The sequence below is a fragment of the Mesoplodon mirus genome (genome assembly GCF_964341445.2).
Source record: "Mesoplodon mirus genome assembly, chromosome: 13".
In the NCBI taxonomy this organism is placed as follows: Eukaryota; Metazoa; Chordata; class Mammalia; order Artiodactyla; family Ziphiidae; genus Mesoplodon; species Mesoplodon mirus.
In genome coordinates this window covers 74,253,766-74,274,988 of record NC_138989.1, presented here as the reverse complement: position 1 = coordinate 74,274,988, position 21,223 = coordinate 74,253,766, and the positions used below count along the sequence as shown (strand labels likewise).

Below are 21,223 nucleotides of genomic sequence, written 5' to 3'. Positions count from 1 at the left end.
AATGTACACTGTGAAAAAAAAATGTAATGTGCTGTCCTGCCACACTCTGAGATCAGAAATACGGGAGGGGTTCACTGCACATCCGAACAAGTTCGCTCCGATTTGCAACTCCGTGTTTCATTGGTCCCGCCCATCGTGGGGTCCACTGTTTCACGCTGATTCACAGGGGCGAAGGAGACCTGTAAAGCCCATGTCACCCATTACACCTCGTGCTGCCACTAAGTCAGTATAAATGTTTCAGGAAAGCTCAAAGGTCTTCAGAATCAGCTTCACACCCATAAACTAAGCAAAGTTCTGGCATCTGCCTCTCAATTCAGCCATAAAGTGAGAGCAGGAGACTGCAGGGAAGAGAAGGAACAATGTCAAGACAACTCAGGGCCCCAAACACAAGGCTTTGGGACTCCGTGGCTCGCAGCGGGTTCTGGAGCTTGGTGGGCTCCTAGATTCATGGCCCCCAATGACTCAAAGTTTTCCCTACCAAACCATCCATGTAACCCCAAAGACCTTCCAGGGAGAAGAATCCAAGTTCTAACACAGTTTAACTAAACTATTTTCCGTGGATCAGGTCGACCGTGGTTATGCAAATCAGCTGCCTTTTTCAGTGATGACCAAGGGGAGCCAGGTCCTGTAAGAGCCTTGGGAAGAGGGACCCAAGGCAGATCTGTCTTCAGATGCCCACAGAATGGTCTGGAATGAGAGGAACTTGCTCCTACAGGAGATCTGCCAGGCCAGCCAGAAGCCGGGTTTTAAATACCACCTTAGGCCTTCCGAATCCACCCAATCTCAGCAGATGTCTCTCTCCCCATTTCATCCAGATTCAACACACGTGGTTTCTCACTTCCATCCACACCAGCCCCAGCAGCCCCAGCTGGCTCTTGTCTCAGGTTTTTCTCAGGCTGGGGATTTTGCTATTTCTTTGGCTCAGATTTCAGCATTGATTCTTGACATTTCCTTCCTGACCAAGGCCTTTCCCACCTAAGCTCGACTCTCCTTCAACCCGTCTACCCATGTCTGACCCCAGCACAGGTGCCAGTCCCTGTTTACAATACTCCCGCTCAGTCTACAGATTCTAGAAGGACTCCCGTCATGAGCAATGGGATGATCAAATCAGATTAACAACCAGGAATCCATGAGAAAGAGGGGCTTTGAGGCAAACCAGGCAGAAAGTTAAAACAGAGCCCTGCGAAGAATATGGACACTGGGGAGGAAGGCAGGGAAGTCAGGGGTTGAAGAGCAACATGATTCCTGGGTAAACAGGAGGCCGGCCAGACATCCCTGAGGACCCGCGAGAAGCAGGTCAGGAAACCCAGGGACAGTCCCAGCACCATATCGTGTGCACTGCTGTTGAACAGACAAATGACCCTGGAAGTGAAAAACAAGAAGGCCTTGACCCTAAGGCAAACGTTTAGCCCATCAGAGGAACTTTTCTAGAACTCTTTCCCAGGGAAAGGTCAAGACAGTGGAGAGAGGAGGTGGGTGATGGCACCTGCCTGGACGCAGAGAAAGGGCAAAGGCAGGGATGAGGCGGGGCATGGACACCAGTCTCCACTCGGTCCCCTCCCTTCCTTAGCATTCAGCCAGGCCACACAACGGGTGTTGGAAGCAGCCCCATGTGCCCAAGGGAGCCTCCAGCCTTATTCCAAATGAGGTCCCAGTCCCAGTGAGGGTGATGTTCCTGTAGCCAAGGGGCAGGTATCAGGTGGAATGGGGCTGCCCAACGGGTCACAGCCTCTATCTGTACTTGACCATCTTTGTTCTCGGTGCCTGCAATCCACTGCGCTAAGGACTGCCTTCTATTCTTCGTTTGAGGTCGGATTAAGAGCAAAAGCCCAAGAATCAGCCGGCCCTTGTTCAAACCCTTCTCTGTCAGTTACTAGCTGTGTGACCTTGGGCAAGTTACTTCACCTCTCTGAGTCTCATTTTCCTCAATTATATTATGGAAATTAGAGCAGTGACTTTGGGTTGGGTTTTCAGTGGAATAATCCATCTTAAAAGGATTAGCACATCTTCAGGTACACAGCAGGCCCTCAGTCCTTGTTAATGCCTTGATAGGTTCACTTCCACACCTGATAAAAATATCACCCCCCCCTCTGGAAAACATCCCCCATCTTGCTTAACCAAACTCATTCTCCTGTTCACAGCAGCAAGTGAAAGTTCCCTCTCTGTTGTAGTGGACTGGAGCAGACCCCATTAGAAACTGATCATGAGATATCTGTTAGACTTATTTTTATTAGTGGATGAAAGGAAATCGTGTCTAGTGGATGAAATGGAAACTCCCCCCACTCCATCTAAGGTACAGGAGCAGTTACCTGCCCGTCCACAGGTCAGAGAATTAGCCACTTGTTCTTTTGCTTATGCAGAGGGACCATTTTTATGCTTTAAGGAGATATGGTATAGAAGTAATGGGAGTAAGCTGGCTGGCCAAAGAAACACTAGAAATTGCATTCTTTCAGAGCTAGTCTGCATCTGAATTCAAGAGGGTTAGAGTAACCAAGAGCAGATGAGATGGGTGTTAACTGAATTCATAAACAGCCGGCACATCTCTGCCCACACAGCCAGGTGTCAGGCAGACTCTGCCTGGATCATATGGAACAAATGTGTCTGTCTCCAATTGTTGAGTCAGGAAGTACTAAGTTCTTTTATTGGCACATGTAGTAAATAAACAGACATTGATTTTTGGTAAACTACATTAAAGAACTTTTTTTCTTTAATCCTCTTTTTTTTAATTTATTTTTGGCTGTGTTGGGTTCTCGTTGCTGTTCGTGGGCTTTCTCTAGTTGCGGCGAACGGGGGCTACTGTTCACTGAGGTGCGCAGGCTTCTCATTACGGTGGCTTCTCTTGTTGCGGAGCACGGGCTCTAGGCACTCAGGCTTCAGTAGTTGTGGCACACGGGCTCAGTAGTTGTGGCTCGCGAGCTCTAGAGCGCAGGCTCAGTAGTTTTGGCGCATGGGCTTAGTTGCTCTGTGGCATGTGGGATCTTCCTGGACCAGGGCTCAAACCCGTGTCCCCTGTATTGGCAGGCGGATTCTTAACCACTGTGCCACCAGGGAAGCCCTAAAGAACTTTTTTTAAAAATTTGCTTTATTGAAGTATAGTTGATTTACAATGTGTTAATTTCTGCTGTAGAGCAAAGTGATTCAATTATACATATATATACATTCTTTTTCATGTTCTTTTCCATTATGGTTTATCACAGGATATTGAATATAGTTCCCTGTGCTGTACAGTAGGACCCGTTGTTTACCCATTCTCTATATAATAGTTTGCATCTGCTAAACCCAAACTCCCAATCGATCCCTCCCTCACCACTCCTCCCCCTTGGCAAGTATAAGTCTGTTAAAGAACTTTTTAAGATACCAACTTTAATTTTCTTATATGCCTGCCATTATCGAGGGATTTTTTTTCTTTTTTATGAACTCATAGACCTTTTTTTTAAATACCAAAGAAAAGAATTTTCCTATCATATGCTTTCAGAGTTATCATTTGTTTTGTAATGTCAAAATCAACAACTGAAACATGCATATAAGACATGAAGTGATAAAGTTACTCTGGAAGCAAATTTAAATGGACATTTAAATTTGTTTAGGGGGAAAATGAATGTCTACATAGAAAAAAATCCTGGAAGTATACACACCAAAATGTTAACAGTCATCTCTCCACCACTTTGGGTGGTACAGTTGTGAGTGATTTATTTTCTTTGGTTTCTTTCTTTTTTGACTTTTATTTTATTTATTTTTTTATACAGCAGGTTCTTATTAGTTATCCATTTTATTTCTTTTCCTTTAGCTTTCATTAATATCTCTGAGTTTCCGAATTGAAAATTCTTCCTTTTTAAGGACTTTCTGGGAGCAATTTTAGATTCACAGCAATACTGAGCAAAGATACAGAGATTTCCCATATATTCCCTGCCCTCACACATGTATAGCCTCCCCCATTATCAACAACCCACCAGAGTGGGACATTTGTTCATTGATGAACCTACATTGACACGTCATCATCTCCCAGAAGTCCGTAGTTTATATTACAATTCACTCTCGGTATTGTGCATTCTACCGTTTTGGACAAATTCATAATGACATGTATCCACCAGTATAGTGTCATACGGAGTGGTTTCCACTCGAAAAAATCCTCTGTGTTCCACGTATTCATCCTTCCTCCCCAGTAACCCCTTGCAACTACTGGTCTTTTTACTGTCTCCATTGTTTTGCCTTTTCTAGAATGTCATATAGATGGAGTCACACAATATGCAGCCTTTTCAAATAGGCTTCTTTCACTTAGTGATACACATTTAAGATTTCTCCGTGTCATTTCCTAAGTTGATAGTTCACTTCTTTTTAGTGCTGAATAATATTCCATTGTCTGGACATACCAGTTTATCCATTCACCTACTGAAGGCCATCTTGGTTCCTTCCAAGTTTTGGTAATTATGAATAAATCTACTATAAACATTCATGTGCATGTTTTGTGTGAACATACGTTTTCAGCTCTTTTCGGTAAATACCAAGGAGTGTGATTGCTGGATCTTATGGTGAGAGTATGTTTCGTTTTATATGCAGCAGCCAAACTGTCTTCCAAAGTGGCTGTACCATTTTGGATAATAGTCCTTTATCAGATGTGTCTTTGGTAAATTTTTTCTCCCAGTGGGTTGTCTCCTCATTCTCTTTCCAATGTCTTTTACAGAGCAGGAATTTTTAATTTTATAGTCCAGCTTATCAATTTTTTTTCATGGATCATGGCTTTGGTGTTGTATTTAAAAAGTTATCGCCAAGAAAAAAAAGTTATCACCAAACCCAAGATCATTTAGATTTTCTTCTACGTTATTTTCATAGTTTTGTATTTTACATTTAGGTCCGTGATCCATTTTGACTTAATTTTTGTGAAGGGTATGAGGTTTGTATGTAGGTTCACTTTTTTCTTTTTTTGCATATGGATGTCCTGTTGTTCCAGCGCTAATTGTTGAAGAGATTATCTTTACTCCATGTATTGCCTTTGCTCCTTTGTCAAAGATCAGTTCATGGGCTTCCCTGGTGGCGCAGTGGTTGAGAGTCCGCCTGCCGATGCAGGGGACATGGGTTCATGCCCCGGTCCGGGAAGATCCCACATGCCGTGGAGCGGCTGGGCCCGTGAGCCATGGCCACTGAGCCTGCGCGTCCAGAGCCTGTGCTCCGCAATGGGAGAGGCCACAACAGTGAGAGGCCCACGTACCAAAAAAAAAAAAAAAAAGATCAGTTCGCTATGTTTATATGGGTCTATTTCTGGATTATCCATTCTGTTCCATTGAAGCACTTGTCTGTTCTTTTGCCAGTATCACATTGTCTTGACTACTGCAGCTTTTATAGTAAGTCTTGAAGTTGGATAGTGTCAGTCCTCCAACTTGATTCTTCTTTTGTATTGTGTTGGCTATACTGGATCTTTTGCCTCTCCATGTAACTTTAAAATTAGTTTGTTGGTTGCCTCTTTGAGAGGCTATGCATGGTTGTGCTTCTGAAGCCCCCAGGCCACTGTGGGGTGATGGCCCCCAAACCACCAGCCCAGGCTTCCCAGCTCAAGAGGAGGAGAAAGGTCAGGAGGGAGAGAGGTGGTTTTTGCACAGGGAATGGAGGGTCCCAAAGTAAGTGGTCACTAAATACTACCTATCATTAATAGTCCTCTTGTAACACGGTGAAGGCAATAAGTAAATGGTGCAAAAGCAAAAAAAAAAAAAAAAAATCAGTTTGTTGATATTCACAAAATAACTTGCTGGAATTGGACTGAATATATAGCTCATCTTGGGAAGAACTGATATTTTTAAAGTATTGAGATTTCCTACACACAAACATGGAATATCTCTCCAGTTACTTAGTTCTTCGATTTCTTTCACCAGAATTTTATAGTTTTCTTCATATAGATTTTGTACATACATTTTTAGATTTATATCTAAGGATTTCATTTTTCTGGGTGATATGTACATAGTGTCTTTGTGGTTTTTTTTTTTTGGTTTGGTTTTTTAGTTGTTGGTGGTGGTGGGTTTTCTGTTTTTGTTTTTTTTGCCGTGCCACGCGGCATGTGGGATCTTAGTTCTCCAACCGTGGATAGAACCCGTGTCCCCTGCAGTGGAAGCATGGAGTTTTAACCACTGGACTGCCAGGGAAGTCCCAGTGTTGTATCTTTAAATTTCAAATTCCACTTGTTCATATTGGAAAAATGATTTATTAACAAATGATTTATTTTTGTATATTAACCTTGTATCCTGCAACCCAGGTATAATCACTTACTAGTTCCGGTATTTATTTTATAATTAGAAAATAATTCACTTTTAATAGTTCTTTGAGATTGGTCTTCTGAGATGGAGACAGTTAGCTTCACATTCTCCCTACCTTTCTATTAATTAAGATAAAGGGAGCCCTCACAATTATGTGATTGTCAAGAAGTTTCAAGCAGAGCTGGTTCTAGGACCCTGTGGGTGGATGGGAGGTGATGATGGAAAAGAACAAAGGGTGTGAAGCAGTAGAGAGAGGACAAGGCAGGGGGGAAAGCTGTATCATAGGACTATACAAGGCTGCTCTAGCAAAGAGACTCAACAGTAGAGTGTTTTTGGGGTTTTTTTTGGTTTTGGGGGGTTTTTTTGCGGTACGTGGGCCTCTCACTGTTGTGGCCTCTCCCATTGTGGAGCACAGGCTCCGGACGTGCAGGCTCAGCGGCCATGGCTCACGGGTCCAGCCGCTCCACGGCATGTGGGATCTTCCCAGACCAGGGCACGAACCCATGTCCCCTGCATCAGCAGGCGGACTCTCAACCACTGCGCCACCAGGGAAGCCCAACAGTAGAGTGTTTTAAAGAACAAAGTTTCTCTCACTCTCATGAGACGGGTTGCAGAAAGGCTCCCTTCTGTATCTTTTATGGCACTGGCATTGTATGGCTGGTCAAGGATGGGTCTCTGCCATGTCCAAGGTCCAGGCTGCAGGAAGAAGGAAGAGCACAGGAAGCGGGCACAGCAGCTGTCACATGTCTCAGCTGGTGGCGCACACCACTTCTGCTCATCTTCTATTGGTGGGAGCTTGGTCACGTGACGATACCTGCAAGGAAGGCTGGGAAATGGCATCCAGCTGGGCAACCATGTGCCTCACTATTAAGTATCTGCTCTTATGTGTCTGCTCTTATGAACAAAAACAAACGCGTGTGTTGGTGGATAAATAACCATCTCTCTCACAAAGAGGGAAAAGGTGAGAAGACCGAGGCAGGAATTAGAGAGTGAAAGAGAAATGAGAATGGAGAAGAAGAGAAAATTACAAGTGGAAGAAAAAACTCCGTTTGCTGGATCCAAGGGAGAAATTCAAGGAGTAGGGATAGCTGTCAAACAGAAAAGAGCCAGAGAGTAATGAGAGGAGAGAAAAGGGATAAAGATGAACAGAAGGGGCACAGTGGCTGTCCGGGGTAGGAACACCCCAAAGTGATCACTTTCCAGAAAAAGAAACTGAGGCACAAGGCAGCCACACGCCCCTCTGACAGCAAGAGCTGCAAAGACCTGGAAGGTATCACTTCACGCCGGTGAAAGTTCTCATTCCAGGTGGGGGAGCTGCTGATGGGGAAGCAGCTTCCTTTCGGGAATCACTTCGGAATCTTCCCCGACTGTCCACAGCGGCAGTCAGCCAGGCCCGGCCAGTGGAGGGAAGAAAGCACACATCACGTATCACAGCATGCTCTCCTCTCTTTTGTTTTATTTTAATCCCTATAGGAACAGGAGGCAGATAACCTTTCAATAATCTGAAATCCCAATAAAAAGAAACTCACTCTGAAAAGTACCCAGTGTTTGGGAAGGCTTTGGTATTTAGTAGACTTTAAAGATTTTCATCAGTTCTCCAATTTCTCTGTGTGCTTTGGAGGCCATGAGAGGAGTAATGTTAGCTGAATAAAAGGTCACTAACCCAAGAGTTGTTTTTAGCCAGATAAATTTGCCATAGCGGGGTGGAAAGCTCTGGATAGATATTCAGCTGCTGACAATGTTCTAGAGCAGGTGCAACTTATCGTTTCTCACACACCCAGGCGGGGAGCTCTCTTCCTCTACACTTGCCTGAAAAATGTTTCTCTTCTGTTTTTACTTTTTTTTATATTCTCACTTTCATTTTCTCTGTCATTTACTTCCAGCGTCATCTGGCTTTGCAACCATGAACAAACCACTTAAATATTGCTTTGCTAGTTCTTAAACTTGAGTGTGCATCAGAATTATCCCGAGGGGCTGTGGAAACACTGATTGCTGGGCTCCATCCCCAGAGTTTCTGATGCAGGTGGTCTGGGGTGGAAACTGAGAATTTGCATTTCGAGCATGTTCCCGGGTGATGCTGCTGCTACAGGGACCAGGCTAGAAAGAAGTACTTGCTTAGACAAAGCTCTGCCTTAGCCAGTGTCACTCTGCACTTTTGTCTCATCGTGATACCAAGGACAGCTTCATCGTCAATGTTGCAGGACTCCATTCAAGACCCAAAGATGTACCAGTGAAGCTTTTAAGGGGGACTGTGGAAATCAGGCTGAGGGCTGGGCAACACCAGAGGGCACCAAGTCTTGAGCATCTGGTCCCAAGTGGTCCCAGAGGCACCTGAACCTTTCCTCACTCCTCAAGTGGGTGTGGGTTCCATGTTTCCTTGGGTATGTGATACCTCTGAGCTGACCCCCATGGTCGGCTTTGATCTGAGGTCCTGGAACGCCCAGAGCAGCCTGGAGCTGAGCAGTTCCCCAAGCCGTCCTCTCACCAGGAGCACCAGTGCCCTCCACGATGTCTCTGTCACCAAGGATGGAGGTCCAGCATCATCCCTCAGCTCGGGTGGGGGTGGAAGTGGGGAGGGCACATCCGGGCATTTGTCTGATGCGATGGGTATTAAAAGATGCAGGGACTTTGAGGTCAAGTCAGACAGGCAGTCCTCATATTAACGATTGAAAAAAAAAAAATGAAACATTAGTTTCATTTCAACTTCCTCAGGAAGAAGGCAGTGGAAATCACTGAAAAGACATAAGCTGTTTTCAGTTGAAAAATATCGGATATATTAGGTTAGAAATCATAGATATATTTCCAAAAGGATTAAGTAGAAACTTTATTTTGGTCCTCATGACAATCAAAATTTCCCAGTAGGCTGGAAACCATGAATCCTCTGATGCTTCTAATCCACAGTTCAAGTCTGCAGTTTTTCTAGGAAGCTTCTGGTGAGTTTCAAAAGGCAATGGAGCCCTGCCCTGTTCTCTCAGGTGCTGCCCTCTTGTGGCCACCTGAACACCTGCAACTAAGGCTTTCTCTTGGATTCTGCACGTCTACTTCTTCAAATCAAAGCAAGCAGAGCCCAGGAATTGACTTCTCCCACCAGAAAGATGATGAAAGTCTGCCATGACACAGATCCACAGGTCTGAAACTGTTGTTATGCTTGTTTCATAATGTTTTGCGAGCAGAGGAGGTAAGAGAAATCGAGGCAGGTAATAGTGATTTTTCTAGGCTATGTTAAGAGAAAATTTGGAAGGTAAGAAAGAAAACATGTTTATGTATATGAATAGATATGTCTGTTATATCATATATATATGCTGTATGTGTATGATATATGCATGTATCTTACCATGTCCTTCATTTTTGCAAATTATAAATTACTGCTCAGTAGCTGTTGTGTTGGGCTTTATCACAGAGACCCTCTGTTAGGCAGGATATATTTATGACCAGAGTCATTTATTGCTTTAATTTGCATATTATTTAGAGCAGTGATTCTTAAAATATGATCTTGGTACCCACCCATCACCCCACAACCCAGAGTCCCTGAGAGCCTTCCAGGGGATCCACAAGGTCAAAACTACTTGCATAATAATACTAAGACATTATGTCCTTTTTTATCTTCCCATTCACTCGTGAGTATACGCTGGAGTTTTCCAGAATCTACACGATGTGTGATATTGCAATAGACTGAAAGTAGTAGACGATAGAAGCAGCAGATATATCTTCCATTAAACTGGACATTACAGAGATTTGCAAAGCTGTGACACAATGGCATTCTTCTCACTAATTCTTGGTTTTGAAAATATAGGTACTTTTTCATAAAAATATGTTATGTTAGCATGTAATACATTTATTATTGTATTTAAATAAATTAATATTAAATTTTTTCAGTTGTAGTTTCTAATACAGTAATATCAATAGGTATAACCCTCATAATAAACAAAGGCTCTGTGGGACCCCAGATAATTCTGAAGGTGTTAGGAGGTCATGAGATCAAAAGTTTAAGAACCACTGGGGTAGAGTAGCCGCGGGACTGTGGGGTTATTCCCGAATCTCAGTTTGCATACGTGTCCTGGGCGCTGATTGAATATTCGAGGAGAGATTTGGAAGGCAGACGTGAGATAAACACAAAAATTCTGCCGCTTCTGTAGTATCTGCTGGAAAACCTCTTGGACCTGCTTGGTTCTCTGTGGCAGCTTCCTGGCCATGGCTGTTCATAGGTGGTTCCCCAGGACCAGATAACTAAGAAGAAGCGGTTGATTCTGAAACAAGGCAGAAGACTGACGTGGTGTTACAGCCCCAGTCGGGGGTAGCCCTGCAGGACAAAGAAATCCTTGCAATGAGCAGAACTTCAACTTCCTTAAAGGAGAGATGGTCAGAGATAGGGTTCTTCGCTAATTCCTGGGCAGCAACTGACCATCTGGCTGGAGGATTGGAAGCTTGGAAGGAGCAAGACTACAGGAAGTATGGACACCATGTGCGGGAAAGTTACATGTAAAATCCTCTCAGAATGAGCCCCACGTGTGACAGTAATTGTATCCCATGTGACTGTTACCAAAGAGCACCACTGCATACGAGGTCCTTAATATCAGGTGAGGGCTTCCCTGGTGGCACAGTGGTTGAGCGTCCGCCTGCCGATGCAAGGGACGTGGGTTCGTGCCCCGGTCCGGGAAGATCCCACATGCCGCGGAGCGGCTGGGCCCGTGAGCCATGGCCGCTGAGCCTGCGCGTCCGGAGCCTGTGCTCCGCAACGGGAGAGGCCACAACTGTGAGAGGCCCGCGTACAGAAAAAAAAAAAAAAAAAAAAAAAAAAAAAAAGCACCTCAGGTGACTCTGCTGCAAGCAGCCTACACAGACCAGCATTTGAGAACCATGAATCTTGTCAGATTCCATCATTTTTCAGAGAAAGAAACAGAGGCATGCTGACACCACATCAGGATGGAGAGCACGATTTCTTTAATGAACAACGAAGTGAACCGATAACTTGTTTGGGACCAGAAAATACGATACATGCTGTGCCTTTCCAGAAAGAGCACATAATACATTTTAGGGCTCATTAGCATGGCAGTAAGGCCTGATTAAAGAGCTCTGGCAGCACCACCTCCCCTCCTACTGCGATTAGAGCAAATATTAGGTTGTTTGGCAGATTCGGCCAAGTTCCCTCCTGTGTAGATTTAACGCAGTTGGCTTGGGCATATTGACCAAGTTCAACACAGAATGAGCCAGTGTTACTTGTCTAAGTGCTGACAGCCCCAGACACGACCTCAGTCCTCCCCACACAGGAGCTTTGAATGTGAGGGTCCTGGTTTGTGTGAACCCAGCAATCATCACTGTTGTTCTCTAACTCAGAGTTTCGCAACCTGGGCACTACAGACATTTTTTATTGGATATTTCTGCGATTGGGGTTGGGAGGTGGCTATCCTGTGCATTGTAGGATGTTTAACAGCATCCATGGCTTCTGCCCACTAAAAAACAACACAGATGTCTGCAGACATTGCCAAATCTTCCCTGGAGAGACAAAACGACCACCCTCCCCTATCGAGAACTGCTCTAACCTTACAAAGAACTCAAAGAACTCTCAGCACGAGATCGGGAACTTACATGGAAGCTTTCCTCCCCCCATGGAAAAAATACAAAAGAACATTTCTATGGATTTCATGAACAAGATCCAAAAAGTGCAAGCCAAAAGGAAAGGACTGATAATTTTGCCTGCATTAAAAGGTAAAGCATTCATATCATATACGAAGTTTCCACAGCCTGTGAGAACATATTTGCAGCACAATCGATAAAGGATTAGTCTTCAGAATACATAAAGGACATCTCAGAATCAATAAAAAAAAGACAAACACCCAATAGCAGAATAGGAAAAGGATAGTCAGGCAGCCTGAGAAGGGGAAACTCTAAATGGCCAAAACACACATGGAAAATGCTCAAGCCCATTGGTAGACAGGGACATGCAAAGTGAAGTGATGAGATGCTACTTTAGACTCATCTGGGATTTAACAGTAACTTAACAGGTCAATAGTATCAAGTGCTGGGGAGGATCTCTGAGTCATAGTATCTATTCCCAATCACCACTAGTGAAGGTGTAAATTTGGAAAATCACTTTAGGAAACTGTGTGTCATTATCAGGTAAGGTTGAGTATACATACACCCTATAACTCTGCAATGACTCTTCTGACTATATACCCTGGAAAATGAATGTATCTCCATGAGGAAACACACATACAAGGAGTTGGTTACAAACATGTTTGCAATAACAAAAAACTGAAAACAAACCAAATATCTACCTACCAACTGGTGAATTGATAAACATTTAAGGCACACATGCATACAACAGAACACCATTCGCATTCAAAGTGAATGGGCTAGCTAGGTGGACTATGTTTAAAGGGGAAAATCATATTTCAAAAGGATATTACGGTATGGATCAAATTATATAGTGTTTAATCAAAGTACTATATACCATTGATAGACACATGCATGTTATTAGTAAAAATATAAAAATGTGGGGACTTCCCTGGTGGTCCAGTGGTTAAGACTTCACCTTCCAATGCAGGGGGTGTGTGTTCGATCCCTGGCCGGGGAGCTAAGATCCCACATGCCTCGTGACCAAAAAACCAAAACTTAAAACAGACACAGTATTGTAACAAAATTCAATAAAGACTTTAAAAATGTTCCACATCAAAAAAATAAATCTAAAAAAAAAATGTGGATGAAACTTGGATGAGAAGGGAGAAGCAAATGGGATGCAGGGAGATCTATCATTGTGCTCACAATGTTTTATTTTTTAAACCAAAAGAAACACATCCAACGGAAAAGTGGCAAAATGTTAACCTACGTTTATTAGGCATGATGGCTGTGTGGGGTACCCATTGTTTCATTTTTTAGTTTATTTGAATATTTGAAATATTTTATATTTAAAAAAATAAACATTTAAAAATAAATACATCTGGAAAAAACAAAACTACAGAAATGAGAAGTGGATAGTTGCTAAGAGTTGGGGGTGGGAACAGAGGTTGACTATAAAAGAACTCCAGAAATTTTGAGGGGGGATGGAATTCTTCTATATCTTGCTTTTGGTGGTGATTACACAACTGTATGCATTTGTCAAAACTCACAGAAACATATACTTTTATGCTTGAATTTTACTCTATGCAAATTATATCTTAATTTTAAAAAAAGAAAAATGAAAAAATAGTGCCTAATAGTGACAGGAACAACTCTAAATAACACTGTACTCTCACAAGATTAATAGAGGTGAGGACAGAAAGGACTGTCTCCTTGAAGCTCCACCCTCCTCCATACTCAGGGAAGACAATCTTTCCTAGAAATATCCAGCACACTTCTCCTTACACCTAATTGGTCAGAGCTGAGTCACATGACCACACTTGGACCAACCATCGGCAAAGGCACACGGGAAGATGAAATTGTCTTATACTAGATATGAAATTTTCCCTCTGTCTGGGCACATTGATACTAGAACAACTTCAGAGTTTGTTTTGCAAGAGAGGAGGGGACACGAATGTGGGTAGGTTACCAAAAGTGGCTGCCTCTCAGCCTATATCAGCACAGCATTGATTTAAATTCCACTCGGGGTCAAGGGACTAAAGTTGTAAAGGCTTCTCACCCTTTCAAATGCCCTGGGGCTTCTCAACTTTGAGCTTCCCTGGAAGGGGTCTGGTTGGGTCATTTAGGGGGAAGATTCCTATAAAATTGAACATATTCTGAAACCTCGTCGAGAGAGCCTGCCTATCTGTAAAAGAAGCCTCCTGAAAAAAAACAAACAAAAAAACTCATCTAAAGGAAGAAAGGGTTGATTCCATCACTGTGTCAACTGACACTTCTTTAACACCAACTGTGTGCCAGTCATGGTGGAGAGGTAGAGATGTCCTGGTGAACAGGACAAATGTAAAGAGGAAGTGATTGCCACACAGGTCGCCTCCATACCAGTGGCCATTGACTTAGGGCTTCCAAGGGAGACAGACCTATATTAGAAAGAGGGAAATTGCAAGAGCAGTTTCTATAAAAACACGATGAGCACCCAGCAGCCCTGCGTCAAAGCCTGAATGAGAAAGCACAGATGGCTCAAGTCGGGGCACGGGGATGTATCTGCTTGTGGCATTTGTGGAGACCGTTTGTGCTCAGAATGGACACGGTGGCCCTGAGCACCGAGGCAACTCAGCCCACATCCTGCACAGACAAGTCACGGGAGGAGGCGGCATGCTTTGGAGAGTGGCATGGGGACATCAGCGGGTGTAAGAGGCTCTGGCCACCGCCAGCAGCTCCCAGCAGCAGCTCTGATGGCAGGGAGGGAAGGGGTGGTGCAGCTGAGGAGAGCCTGCTCATTAAGAAAGGAAATAGCAGAGCCCAGGCGCTCTCAAAACAAGCAAGATGTCCCCGGACTCTCCCAAAACCAGTCAGGAGGAATTTAAGGAGGGCTGAGTTCCTTTAGATCTGCTGGGGGTGATCCTACTGTTGATGTGACATATTTTTATCCACAGGTAGGTATGTGGGGATGAAACACGGCTTTCAGAATTTAGGAGGAATTAGAGGAGACACCCATCAATTGACACTCTACTCCGATCCTGCAGCCTCTATAAATTTGTTTGACTTTGTTATTATACACACTTCAAACATACACAAAAATAAAGAAAATAGTGTAATGAGGTCCCGTGTACCCATCACCAGCTTCAAAAACTATCACTAAATGGCCAATCTTGTTTCATCTATTCCACTTCCTCCCGATATTATTTTGAGATAAATACTACATTTTATATCATTTTGTCCATAAATATTTCAGTAGGCATCTAACAGATAAGCACTCTAAAAACACGTAACCACAATACCACTATCACATTAAAAGATTAATAAGTCCTTAATATCATCAAATACCCAGGCAGGGCTTCAATTTCCAGTGGTCCCATAAATGTCATACATTTATTACTGTTTGTTATAGAATCCAAATAAGGTCTACACATTCTATAAATCTTAAACTTCTAGCGAATTCTGGCTTGAAACAATAGCCAGAACAAAATTGGACTTCTTTATCCCTACTTTATGTTTTGTGAAATTGCAATCGTGGGTAGAGTATTTTTTCCTTATTAAAAAAACGTTCAAAGGCTTTGTTGGTAATTGTTGGAAAGCTGTTTCCAAGGGCCCCGGGTTTCCTGCCTCATAACTAGAAGCACTTGGCAATTGGACTGCCGAGCAATGTTGGCAGGCGAGTCATTTCCCACTGGGGTCCATCAGGATTGAAGTGTTCCTTCTGTAAATGTCACCCACCCTCAACTTCTCCTCTGAGGCCTAATTAAGTAAGAGGGTACAGGTGCCGAATCGGCCACCAGGGGGCTCCCGAGGAACCCAATGAACTTCACAGTCGCCCAAAAAGCCAACTTGGTGCGCGTTTTATTACAGACAGAACTCACCCGGGTGGGACTTGGCTTTTCACTCAGGTCAGATTCTGCCAGCAGAGTAGATCAGACCTCGGGGAGATGTGGCTCATTCCCCAAGGCCGCCTGGAAAAGGACAAGATTAGCTGTCAACTGCCCTGTCAAAGGATGTGGGGTTTGCAGCCCTCCTCACCCCAGTGGTCTTCCTTGCAAATCCACTTGAAGGCAAAGAGAGCCTACACAGATGGGGAGCATTCTGTGCCAATAAGCTCCGGGTAACCCCATGGTTGTTAATAAATCCTTTGATTATTAAGTACACAAAAGGCGTTATTCTAAGTAATGTTAGACATATGTAAGTAGGGACGGTCAACATGAAATTACACACACGCACATACACCCCAAAAAAGAAGAAATTACACACCCAGGAAGGAAAACAAGTCTGAGAACTGGGACATCCATGTTCTACACTTGGCCTTACAAGTCTCTCCCATCTCTCTACCTCTTTGCTGGAAACCGAGGGGATAGAAGCCACTTACTAGGGTCTCTTCCTTCCCTGTTAGAGGTTGTGTTGAGGGACTGTGTTCATTTGCTAGGGCTCCTATAACAGAGCACAACAAACTGACTGGTTCAAAACAACAGAAATGTATCATCTCATTGTCCTGGAGGCTGGAAGTCCTAAACCAAGGTGTCACCAAGGCCATGCTCTCTCTGAGGGCTCTAGGGGAGAATCCTTCCTTGCCTCTTCCGGCTTCTGTGTCTGCTGGCAATCCTTGGTATTCTTTGGCTTGCCAATGGCCATCTTCTCCTTGTGTCTTCACATCATCTTGCCTCTATACATGTCTGTCTCTGTGCCCAGATTTCCCCTTTTAATAAGGACACCAGTCATACTGGATTAGGGTCACCCACTCCCCAAACCCCATGATCTCATTTTAACTTGACTACCTTATTTCCAAATAAGGTCACTTTCTAAGGTACCAGGGGTTTAGGACTTCATATCTTTTTCAGGGGACGCAATTCAACTCATAACATAGACCATCTCGGGAATTCCCCAGCAGTCCAGTAGTTAGGACTCGGCGCTTTCACTGCCGTGGCCTGAGTTCAGTCCCTGGTCAGGGAACTAAGCCATGCAGTGTGGCCAAAAAAACAAGACAAAAACAAAAACAAAACAAAACAAAAACAAAAATAGACCACCTTGTAAAATGAACAGTGTTTGAAAGACCTATAATGACAAACCCATGACTTGTGCACACCAGTGGGTCATACCATCCAGGATAAAGTTACGAGTCTACAAAGGTATCATAATAACACAAAAACAATTATAATGTACAAAACGACATACTGTGATTTTACCAAGAAAAGTGAGCATTAAAACCTGAAGTACATTAAATTCACTACATTTGATGTTCTCCTACGATCACTGATATAGAAAATACATGCAGTATGAGACCCCCAAAATCCAGGGTTTTTTTGCTAAAAAGTTACATTGGAGGGTAATTATTGTGCTACTGAACAGAGTAACACAGAACTCCTACATAGTAAACACTCAGAACTGCTTTACATAATAAAGAACTTGTATACCTTAAACATTCACAAAAGTCAGAGTCACACCCCTTTTTGGGAGCACAAGCATTCGTACATAAACAAGGCCACGGGCTTCCCTGGTGGCGCAGCGGTTGAGAGTCCGCCTGCCGATGCAGGGGACACGGGTTCGTGCCCCGGTCCGGGAGGATCCCACATGCCGCGGAGCGGCTGGGCCCGTGAGCCATGGCCGCTGGGCCTGCGCGTCCGGAGCCTGTGCTCCGCAATGGGAGAGGCCACAACAGTGAGAGGCCCACGTACCGCAAAAATAAATAAATAAATAAATAAAAATAAAAAAAAACAAGGCCACACTTGCCTTTGCTCATCAGCACCCACAAAGGGCCATCCACTCTTTCGGGTTTTACCGGAAGCTCACGGCCCTGCAGGCACTGATCCCAGCAGGCACCACTTCAGTTCCTGACATGGTTTCTCAATGAACAGCGTCAGGGCCAGCCCAGTGATGAAGGTCAGCAAACAGTGTCCAGAGAAAAGACAGAACTAGAGAGAAAGAGGGGCAGAGTGGACGCAGTCTTACTACAAGATTCCTAGTGCATTTGGAATACGTGAACCATCCTGGCTATATGAAATAGATCTGTAAGACAAACAGCCCTAAACATTAAAAATAAAGAGAAGGGGCTTCCCTGGTGGCGCAGTGGTTGGGAGTCCGCCTGCCGATGCAGGGGACACGGGTTCGTGCCCCAGTCCGGGAGGATCCCACGTGCGGCGGAGCGGCTGGGCCCATGAGCCATGGCTGCTGAGCCTGCACGTCCGGAGCCTGTGCTCCGTGACAGGAGAGGCCACAACAGTGAGAGGCCCGCGTACCGCAAAAAAATAAAAATAAAAATAAATAAAAAATAAAGAGAAGAAAAGAAAGGTATTATCCTGTGCTGAAGCCCTCCTGCCAATAAAACAAAGAACAATAGGCTTTTGACAAACAAACAAACAGAAAATAAGGTTCTAATGAAGCCAATAGTTTGCACTGCTCCAGGGGAGAGCCAATTGTGTCACTACAATGAGCTGAGGGCTGGGGCTGCCTCACCATGTTGATGTCGGGGTAGTGAAGAAGCGTCTCCTGGAGCCCACTGTAGAGGATGATGAGGATGGGTGCACCAAGTAGCAAGCGTAGCTCATGCTGGCCAGGAAACTCCAGATATCCCAGGAAAGCAGCCGGTGCACCAGACCTGGAGGGAATAGGCACCGATTCATGGAGCTTCGAGCCCCTCCCTGGGTCTGGGAAGAGGCTGTGTCATCACTGCTCCCTCTGGGTTCTGCCTCTAAGTCTGTGAACTTTCTACTAAGAAGGTCTTTTTCATTATAATTTTTAAGAGAATGTACTGAAACAAACAAAAACAACAACAAAAAAAAACCCCAACTTCCCATTGCAGCAATATGAAAATAATAATAAGGGATGCTAACATTGAGTTTACGGCCAGTTTAATCCTTAGTGGGTTTCAACCTCTGAGCACACAACATTCCACATATAAAACAAGATGCAAAGTCCCTTTGCTAACCTGGGCTCTGATTCAAGGCGCACAACACCAGCTGCTGGGCCTTGGGACGAGGCTGTTAACATTGTCTGGCCTCAGACCCTTCGCCTTCTGTAACGTGGTATATCTTCTACAATTGGGTGTCCCATACGAGACCTACAAGCCACTCGTGGCTATTTAATTTAAATGAATGAAAATGTAAAACAATGAATAAGACCAGTGTCTCTCTGCAGTGGGTTGGATAGTGGTCTCCCAAAAGCTTTGTCCACCTGGAACCTCAGAATTGGAAATAAGGGTCTTTGCAGATGTAATTAAGGTAAGTAATGGGTGGTGAGATCATCCTAGATTAGGGTGGGCCCTAAATCCAAAGTGTCCTTGTAACAGACAGAAAAGGAGACACAGACACAGGGGAGAGACACAGGGAGATGGCCATGTGAAGATGGAGACAGAGATTGGAGTGATGCGCCCACAAGCCAAGGCATGCTGAGGACACAGGAGAGGATGGAAGAGATTCCCCCTCAGAGCTTCCAGAAGGACCTCGCCAACACCTTGATTTTGAATTTCTAGCCTCCAGAACTGTGAGAGAATCAATTTCTGTTGTTTCAAGCCACAAAAAAAAGAGAAAGAAAACATCCAGAGTAATCTTTTAAAATCACAAACCAGATCACGTCACATGGCATTTAGAATAAAATCCAGATTCTTCCCCATGGCCTTGACGGCCCTGCATGACCTGACCACTACCTTCTTCTCTTTCCTCATTCCCATCTCTCTCCTGCCTTGATCTTTGAGCCCTATCTCACTGGTCTTCTTGCTGTTCCTCTCACCCACTAAACATATTCCAGACTGAACAACGCTGCCTTAGCATTCCCTCTGCCTGGAGTGCTTTTGTATCACATACTTGCAAATGCACCCCTAATCCAGTTACCCTCCCACCCCTGCTTTTTTTTTCTTTTAATTTTTGGCCTCACTGTGCGGCTTGCAGGATCTTAGTTCCTTGACCAGGGATCGAACCCACATCCTCAGCAGTGTAAGCACGGAGTCCCAACCACTGGACCACCAGGGAATTCCTCTGATTTATTTTTATTCACCATATTTATCTACATCTGAAATTATATTACAAATACATTTACTTAATATGGCTCTGGATTCATTTCCTATGGCTACTGTAACAAATTACAAAACCATGGTGGCTTAAAACAATAGACATTTATTCTCTCAACATTCTGGGGACCAGAGGTCCAAAATCAGCATCAGTGGCCAAGATCAAGGTGTTGGCAGGGTCACATTCTCCTTAGAAGCTCTAGGGGAGAACCTATTTCTTGTCTCTTCCAGCTTCTGGTGGCTTTGGCATTCCTTGGCTTGTGGTTGCATCACTCCAAGCAACATCAGCATTTTCATCTCTCTCTCTGTCCCATCTTCATATCACCATCTCCTCCATGTGTGTGTCAAGTCTCCCTCTGTCCCCCTCCTATAGGGACACACGTGATTGCATTTAGGGCCCACCCAAATAATCCAAAATAATCTTCCCTTCTCAAGATCCTTAACCACATTTGCAAGTTCCCAGGGATTAGGACCTGGTAACTTGGAGGCCATTATGCAGGCTACTAGGGTCTCCTGGTCTCTCACTTCCCCTTCCCCATTGCAGTCTCCTACAAGAGGGGGATTTTTCTTGCCTATTGTGATAGCCCCAGCATCTAGAGCAGTGCCCGGCATACAGCAAGCATTTAATAAGTATCTTATATAATCAAGTAAATAAATACAGATGGACTCATAGATAAAATGTGCATTTGCACCCAACCGAATCCCAAATGATAAGATGAACCAAGATATTTACTGTGGAACAAACAAAATAGCTGTAGAATTAAGTCAGTAAAAAACCCATACAGGTTTACCTGTCATACAGGTAAGCCAAACACAAAAGAATGTGCCCCAGCACAAACAATACCATGTCATGAACTAGGATTGGCTCCAGCCAATTAATCACATTAAATTAACATTAATTCAGATTTTATTGGTTTTATGGTTACTTTATAAATTTGTTTTGGCTTTATAAATATATGTGCTATAAACATAAAAATTTGCATCTAGGTTTATGTTTGCTAGTGTTTAGGTAAAATTAGGATTAAAATAATTTAAGCCAATACTAAGGATCCAAAAGAATTCTTATTCCTTTAGAATGGGTCCGCCTATTATTTAAGTTTGAGGACCATTGGTGTAAGTGACAGGGCATCACTGAAAAGTTTGTTTGTTTTTAATATTTATTTATTTATTTGGCTGTGCAGGGTCTTAGTTGTGGCATGTGGGATCTTTTTTAGCTGCGGCATGCAGGATCTTTAGTTGTGGCATGTGGGATCTAGTTCCCTGTCCAGAGATCAAAACTAGGCCCCCTGCATTGGGAGCACAGAGTCTTAACCACTGGACCACTAGGGAAGTCCCAGCACTGAGAAGTTTTAATCGAAGGAGTGACATGGTCAGAAGGTGACTCTTGCAACTCAACGAGACCAGCATGGTCTGCATTGGCCATGACTGAAGATGATGG

The 21,223-nt window shown here is 44.0% G+C and overlaps 1 pseudogene across 1 annotated transcript in view; it reads right to left on the bottom strand.

Annotated features, from left to right (window-relative positions):
• Nucleotides 1-14,408: 14,408 nt before the first annotated feature.
• The window catches only part of LOC309814617 (O-acyltransferase like protein-like), a 65,221-nt pseudogene continuing 58,406 nt past the window's right edge, over nucleotides 14,409-21,223 (bottom strand). Inside the window, exons 14-16 of the transcript in view lie at nucleotides 18,237-18,378; nucleotides 17,563-17,695; nucleotides 14,409-14,527 (exon numbers count right to left, since the gene is read on the bottom strand). The product of the transcript in view is annotated as an O-acyltransferase like protein-like (transcript). The remainder of the gene's footprint in view (nucleotides 14,528-17,562; nucleotides 17,696-18,236; nucleotides 18,379-21,223) is intronic.